Below are 8,397 nucleotides of genomic sequence, written 5' to 3' on the forward strand. Positions count from 1 at the left end.
TAATCACATCCATTAATAGGTTTATTAAATTTTCATACCTATTAAATAATTATTAAAATAATATTCATACCTAGACCAATCTACCATTTCATTTTATAAAAACTCCTTTGACCTTAATCCCATCCTAGTCAGTTGTTTAATCATTTAAACAACAAATTATAATAAAAGAAATACTCTATTTAATCCCAACCCGATAATGATTTTAATTGTTTAAATCACATATCAAAAATCCAAGTTTTGACAAATCATTCACGTCTTCCCCAATATTATTTTATTAATGTAAAATAATACACTAACCAGTAAGTACTAAACTATTCTCATTTAAGAATATCTAACCATAATCCAATCCATACATACAACAACCATAGATGATATTTTAATCATCTAACACATAACAACGTAATTATGCTTTGGCAAATCAACCATGCCATTGTAAATATTTTTATTTATATATTGGCAATTCAACCATGCCTCCATAAGTATATTTATTTATACATTGGCAATTCAACCATGCCTCCACAGGTATATTTATTCATACATTTAATTAGCAATTCATCCATACTTTCCATATATGTATTCTATTCATACAAATATTTAGGTAATATATTTAATCATTTGACAATTCATCCATGCCCACACTTTCACCATGAATTAACTTTAAAATTAACAATACGCTAAATCATACATAGCCATCACATGCATATTATACGCATATCATTAATTTAACAACCAGCCTATTAAGATATGTCAAATAAGAATGATAATATTAATCATCTTAAATGATTTATATATATATATACCTACACATATGTTATTTAATGTATATATGTGTTTAACACCTTCTTTAATAATCCTTGATTATTTAAAATCAATATACATACATATATATATATATATATATATTCATCCTTCCATACAACTCATAGACAAATTAAACTATATATACACATATATAAATAATTATATATATATATATATATATATATATATATATATATATATATATACACTTCCTTCCATAACAAATTATTAATTTATTATATTTACACAAATTAGTGCAACTAAATATGTCAGAAATAGTTTCCTTTAAATACTCCATATTGGTTTAAATAGTTTTCCGACACTTTCTCACTAAAACATAAATATCTCCTAGTAGGATGGGAATCTGATAATGAAATTGGTACCATTGGAAAGAAGACGAAAAATCCTTGAATTTGAGCTCAAGAATGACCCAATTTCGATTTAAAATGACTAAGTTATGACCGTTTTAATTTCTAGTGTCGAATTAGGCCAACATAGTTTCCCACGCGCGCCCACGTGCTTACTATGCACTTGCACGCGCTGGATTCAAGCCTCCTTGTGTGCTGGTATTGGCTAAGCTCTTTCAGCTACCGTGAGCTCACCACACTGAATCCATCACTTCCTTTATGCCGCATCCAATGGTCATAAATGAGTGCGCAAATGAACACGCTCACACTAGATTATTTTCTATTAACTATAATAGATCTAAGGTCCAGATCAGCGAGTGCACCATCTTCTCATGGTCTGCAATACACCAAATAATCCCATAGTTGACCAGACCACTTCTATGGTCCAGATACACATGCGCACCAAAGTTTTATGCGCCGCGATGCACCATATCAATTCACATAAGTTTAATTAATCTAATGGCCCTAATTGGCGTATACACCCTATTATCCTACACCGCGCCGCACTGGATCAATTCTTTATTGTGCCGCCGCTCCACATGCGCCAGTTACCTAGTATATATATATATATATATATATATATATATATATATATATATATATATATATATATATAAAATTATTTTCCTAACAAATAATAGGAAAATAAATCCTAATAAATTCCTAAAAATATCAGAAAAAATCCAGAAAATTACAAACAATTCTAGAAAATAAAGAAACCATAATTAACTCTCTTGGGTCACAAATCCACCTATAGATTGATTTTAAAATATACATAACACCTATATATATCAATTAAAATCCAATAATCTAAAAATCAAATATAATAGTTTATACTTTTTAATTATTCCGATCTAACCATAATTTTTAAACAAATAAATTTAATTAAAGCCTTGATACTCAAGGTGAAATCCTTATGAGTTCTAAGAGGAAAGTTAGAGAAAACTCGCCTGAAGGTTTCGAAACGAAACCGACGCTTTAAGCTTTAATTATCTCTTCCAATTCCGACGTCCTCCTTTTCAGATCCGACCTCCTCCTTGTCAGCCCTTCTTCTTCCTCTCTCTCTGTCTGTTTTATTTTTCTAACGTGTAAAACCTTTAACCCTAAAGCCTTATGTGTATTTTTATACACCTTAAATTCCAAATCCTATTCCAACTAGTATTATGAATTAAAATAATAATCTTTAAATAATTTATATCTATAAACATATATATATATAAATATATATTCCTTCCATAATTAACTCATTAGTTAATTAAATCATATATACTTATAAATATCAATAAATATATATCTATATATATATCTTTCCATAACAATTATTAATGAATTATATTTATATATAATTATATATATATATATAAATATAATTGATACAAAAGTGATCATTTAAATAATTAAATAACCACGGACCTTCATTAATTAACCCAATAAGGTTTCATACAAGCCCAAGACCACATCTTTTGGTCCAACTTTCCTTAAGCCCAATCCAATTAATTTAAATAAATAAGATAATTAATTAAATACAGAAATTAAAATAACTAATTACATGAAGCACTTAAACAGACAAGAATTTACAACTAAGTCATATAATACCAATAAAATCAACACACCAATAATTCAATCAATAATCAACCACACAAACAATCAATCATCATACATAATCACGAAATATAACTTAATTAAAATAAGATAATTAATCTAGCACTCAATAAAATAAAATAAACCATTGAAAAATAAAATAAAATAATTAATCCTAATTAAAAAATCTTTTAAAATTATCGGGGTATTACATACCTTGATTGAGGTATTTTCATTCAAAGATTCAATCTTTGATCATTAAAACACTCTTCGGAACGTCAAAGGGAACTCGAATAAGTTTCTCTCGAAACTCTCATTTTCATTCAAAGATTCAATCTTTAGTTATAAAAACACCCTTCGCGACTTCATAGGTAACTCGAACAAGTGAAACTCAAAACTCTCATTTTCTTACAAAGATTCAATCTTGATACACTAAAAAGTTCTCGTGACATAATAGATACTTTGATTGAGGTAATTTCATTCAACGATTCAATCTTTACTCGTTAAAACACTCTTCGTGACGTCGAAGTGATCTCGAACAAGTTTAACTTAAATCTCTCATTTTCTTTCAAAGACTCAACCCTTGTACATTGAAATGGTCTAGTGAAATAATAGGAACCTTGATGGAGGTATTTTCAATCAAAGATTCAATCATTGATCATTAAAACACTCTTCGGGACGTCAAAGGGAACTCGAATTAGTTCAACTGAAAACTCTCATTTTCTTTCAAAGATTCAATTTTTATACGTTAATAAGGTCTACTGACATATAGGTACCTTTATTGAGGTATTTTCATTCGAAGATTCGATCTTTAATCACTAAAACACTCTTCGCAACTTCATACGTCACTCAAATAAGTAAAACTCAAAACTATCATTTTCTTTCAAAGATTCAATCTTTATACGTTAAAAAGGTCTAGTGACATAATAGGTACCTCGATTCAGGTAATTTCATTCAAAGATTTAAACCTTACTCATTAAAACACTCTCCGTGACGTCAAAAGAATCTCGAATAAGTTTAACTCAAAACTCTTATTTTCTATCAAAGATTTTATCTTTATACATTAAAATGGTCTAGTGACATAAAAGGTACTTTGATTGAGGTATTTTCATTCAAAGATTCAATCTTTACTTATTAAAACACTCTTTGCGTCCTCAAAGGGAACTTGAATATGTTTTACTCAAAATTCTCATCCTCTTTCAAGATTCAATCTTTATACCTTAAAAAGGTCTAGTGACATAATCGGTACCTTGATTGAGGTGATTTGTTTCAAAGATTCAATCTTTGCTCATTAAAACACTCTTCGTGACGTCAGAGGGATCTCGAATAAGTTTAACTCAAAACTCTCATTTTCTTTCAAAGGTTTAATCTTTATACATTAAAATTGTCTATTGACATAGTAGGTACCTTGATTGAGGTATTTTCATTCAAAGATTCAATCTTTACTCATTAAAACACTCTTCGGGACGTTAAAGGGATCTCGAATAAGTTTGACTCAAAACTCTCATTTTCATTCAAAGATTCAATCTTTAGAAATTTAAAAAGGTCTAATGACATAATAGGTACCTTTATAGAGGTATTTTTATTCAAAGATTCAATCTTTTGCCATTAAAACACTCTTTGCGACTTCATAGGTAACTTGAATAAGTTAAACTCAAAACTCTCACTTTCTTTCAAAGATTCAATCTTTATACAATAAAAAGGTCTACTGACCTAATAGGTAACTTGTTTGAGATAATTTCATTCAAAGATTCAATCTTTAGTCATTAAAATACTCTTCGTGACGTCAATGGGATATCGAATAAGTTTAACTCAAAACTCTAATTTTCTTTTAGAGATATAACTATATACGTTAAAGTGGTCGAGTGACATAATAGGTACCTTGATTTAGGTATTTTCATTCAAAGATTTAATCTTTACTCATTAAAACACTCTTCGGGACGTCAAAGGGAACTGGAATAAATTTAACTCAAAACTCTCATTTTCTTTCAAAGATTCAATCTTTATACATTAAAATGGTCCAGTGACATAATAAGCACCTTTGTTGAGGTATTTTCATTCAAACATTCAATCTTTAGTCATTAAGACGGCCTTCGCGACTTCATAGGTGACTCGAATAAGTTAAACTCAAAACTTTCATTTTCTTTCAAAGATTCCATCTCTATACATTAAAAAGGTCTAGTGACTTAGTAGGTACCTTGATTAAGCTAATTTTATTCAATGATCTTGTCTTTACTCATTAAAACACTCTTCATGACGTCAAAGGGATCTCAAATAAAGTTAACTCGAAACTCTCATTTTCGTTGAAAGATTTAATCTTTATAAATTAAAATCATCTAGTGACATAAAAAGTACCTTGATTGAGATAATTTCATTCAAAGATTCAATCTTTACTCATTAAAACACTCTTCGAGACGTCAAAGGGATCACGAATAAGTTTAACCCAAAACTCCCGTGTTCTTTCAAAAATTTGATCTTTATACATTAAAATGGTCTAGTGGCGTAATAGGTACCTTGATTTGATGTATTTTCATTCAAAGATTCAATCGTTACTCATTAAAACACTCTTCGCGACTTCATGCGTAACCCGAATAAGTTAAACTCAAAACTCTCATTTTCTTTCAAAGATTCAATCTTTATACATTAAAAAGGTCTAGTGACAGATTAGGAACCTTGATTGAGGTAATTTCATTCAAGGATTCAATCCTTACTCATTAAAACACTCTTCGTCACGTCGAAGTGTTCTCGAATAAGTTTAACTCAAAACTCTCATTTCTTAACACAGATTTAATCTTTGTACATTAAAATGGTCTAGTGACATAATAGGTACCTCGATCGAGGTATTTTCATTCAAAGATTCATTCTTTGGTCATTAAAACACTCTTCGGGACTTCACACGTGACCCGGAGAAGTTAAACTCAAAACTCTCATTTTCTTTCAGAGATTCAATCTTTATACATTAAAACGGTCTAGTGACAAAATAAGTATCTTGATTGAGGTTATTTCATTCAAACATTCAATCTTTACTCATTAAAAACTCTTCGTGACGTCAAAGGGATCTCGAATAAATTTAACTCAAAACTCTCATTTTGTTTAAAGGATTCGACCTTTATACATTTAAAAAGGTCCAGTGACATAATAGGTACCCTGATTGAGGTAATTTCATTCAAAGATTCAATCTTTTCTCATTAAAACACTCTTCGTGATGTCAAGGGGATCTCGAATAAGTTTAACTCAAAACTCCCATTTTCTTTCAAAGATTCAATCTTTACACATTAAAATGGTTTAGTGAAATCACAGGTACCTTGATTGAGGTATTTTCATTCAAAGATTCAATCTTTGATCATTAAAACACTCTTCGGAACGTCAAAGGGAACTCGAATAAGTTTCTCTCGAAACTCTTATTTTCATTCAAAGATTCAATCTTTAGTTATAAAAACACCCTTCGCGACTTCATAGGTAACTCGAACAAGTGAAACTCAAAACTCTCATTTTCTTACAAAGATTCAATCTTGATACACTAAAAAGTTCTCGTGACATAATAGATACTTTGATTGAGGTAATTTCATTCAACGATTCAATCTTTACTCGTTAAAACACTCTTCGTGACGTCGAAGTGATCTCGAACAAGTTTAACTCAAATCTCTCATTTTCTTTCAAAGACTCTACCCTTGTACATTGAAATGGTCTAGTGAAATAATAGGAACCTTGATGGAGGTATTTTCAATCAAAGATTCAATCTTTGATCATTAAAACACTCTTCGGGACGTCAAAGGGAACTCGAATTAGTTCAACTGAAAACTCTCATTTTCTTTCAAAGATTCAATTTTTATACGTTAATAAGGTCTACTGACATATAGGTACCTTTATTGAGGTATTTTCATTCGAAGATTCGATCTTTAATCATTAAACACTCTTCGCAGCTCCATACGTCACTCAAATAAGTAAAACTCAAAACTATCATTTTCTTTCAAAGATTCAATCTTTATACGTTAAAAAGGTCTAGTGACATAATAGGTACCTCGATTCAGGTAATTTCATTCAAAGATTTAAACCTTACTCATTAAAACACTCTCCGTGACGTCAAAAGAATCTCCAATAAGTTTAACTCAAAACTCTTATTTTCTATCAAAGATTTTATCTTTATACATTAAAATGGTCTAGTGACATAAAAGGTACTTTGATTGAGGTATTTTCATTCAAAGATTCAATCTTTACTTATTAAAACACTCTTTGCGTCCTCAAAGGGAACTTGAATATGTTTTACTCAAAATTCTCATCCTCTTTCAAGATTCAATCTTTATACCTTAAAAAGGTCTAGTGACATAATCGGTACCTTGATTGAGGTGATTTGTTTCAAAGATTCAATCTTTGCTCATTAAAACACTCTTCGTGACGTCAGAGGGATCTCGAATAAGTTTAACTCAAAACTCTCATTTTCTTTCAAAGGTTTAATCTTTATACATTAAAATTGTCTATTGACATAGTAGGTACCTTGATTGAGGTATTTTCATTCAAAGATTCAATCTTTACTCATTAAAACACTCTTCGGGACGTTAAAGGGATCTCGAATAAGTTTGACTCAAAACTCTCATTTTCATTCAAAGATTCAATCTTTAGAAATTTAAAAAGGTCTAATGACATAATAGGTACCTTTATAGAGGTATTTTTATTCAAAGATTCAATCTTTTGCCATTAAAACACTCTTTGCGACTTCATAGGTAACTTGAATAAGTTAAACTCAAAACTCTCACTTTCTTTCAAAGATTCAATCTTTATACAATAAAAAGGTCTACTGACCTAATAGGTAACTTGTTTGAGGTAATTTCATTCAAAGATTCAATCTTTAGTCATTAAAATACTCTTCGTGACGTCAATGGGATATCGAATAAGTTTAACTCAAAACTCTAATTTTCTTTTAGAGATATAACTATATACGTTAAAGTGGTCGAGTGACATAATAGGTACCTTGATTTAGGTATTTTCATTCAAAGATTTAATCTTTACTCATTAAAACACTCTTCGGGACGTCAAAGAGAACTCGAATAAATTTAACTCAAAACTCTCATTTTCTTTCAAAGATTCAATCTTTATACATTAAAATGGTCCAGTGACATAATAAGCACCTTTGTTGAGGTATTTTCATTCAAACATTCAATCTTTAGTCATTAAGACGGCCTTCGCGACTTCATAGGTAACTCGAATAAGTTAAACTCAAAACTTTCATTTTCTTTCAAAGATTCCATCTCTATACATTAAAAAGGTCTAGTGACTTAGTAGGTACCTTGATTAAGCTAATTTTATTCAATGATCTTGTCTTTACTCATTAAAACACTCTTCATGACGTCAAAGGGATCTCAAATAAAGTTAACTCGAAACTCTCATTTTCGTTGAAAGATTTAATCTTTATAAATTAAAATCATCTAGTGACATAAAAAGTACCTTGATTGAGATAATTTCATTCAAAGATTCAATCTTTACTCATTAAAACACTCTTCGAGACGTCAAAGGGATCACGAATAAGTTTAACCCAAAACTCCCGTGTTCTTTCAAAAATTTGATCTTTATACATTAAAATGGTCTAGTGGCGTAATAGGTACCTTGATTT

Source organism: Cornus florida, unplaced genomic scaffold (genome assembly GCF_030987335.1).
Source record: "Cornus florida cultivar Cherokee Brave unplaced genomic scaffold, ASM3098733v1 CherokeeBrave_3.0.0_Hap2_scaffold_19, whole genome shotgun sequence".
In the NCBI taxonomy this organism is placed as follows: domain Eukaryota; kingdom Viridiplantae; phylum Streptophyta; class Magnoliopsida; order Cornales; family Cornaceae; genus Cornus; species Cornus florida.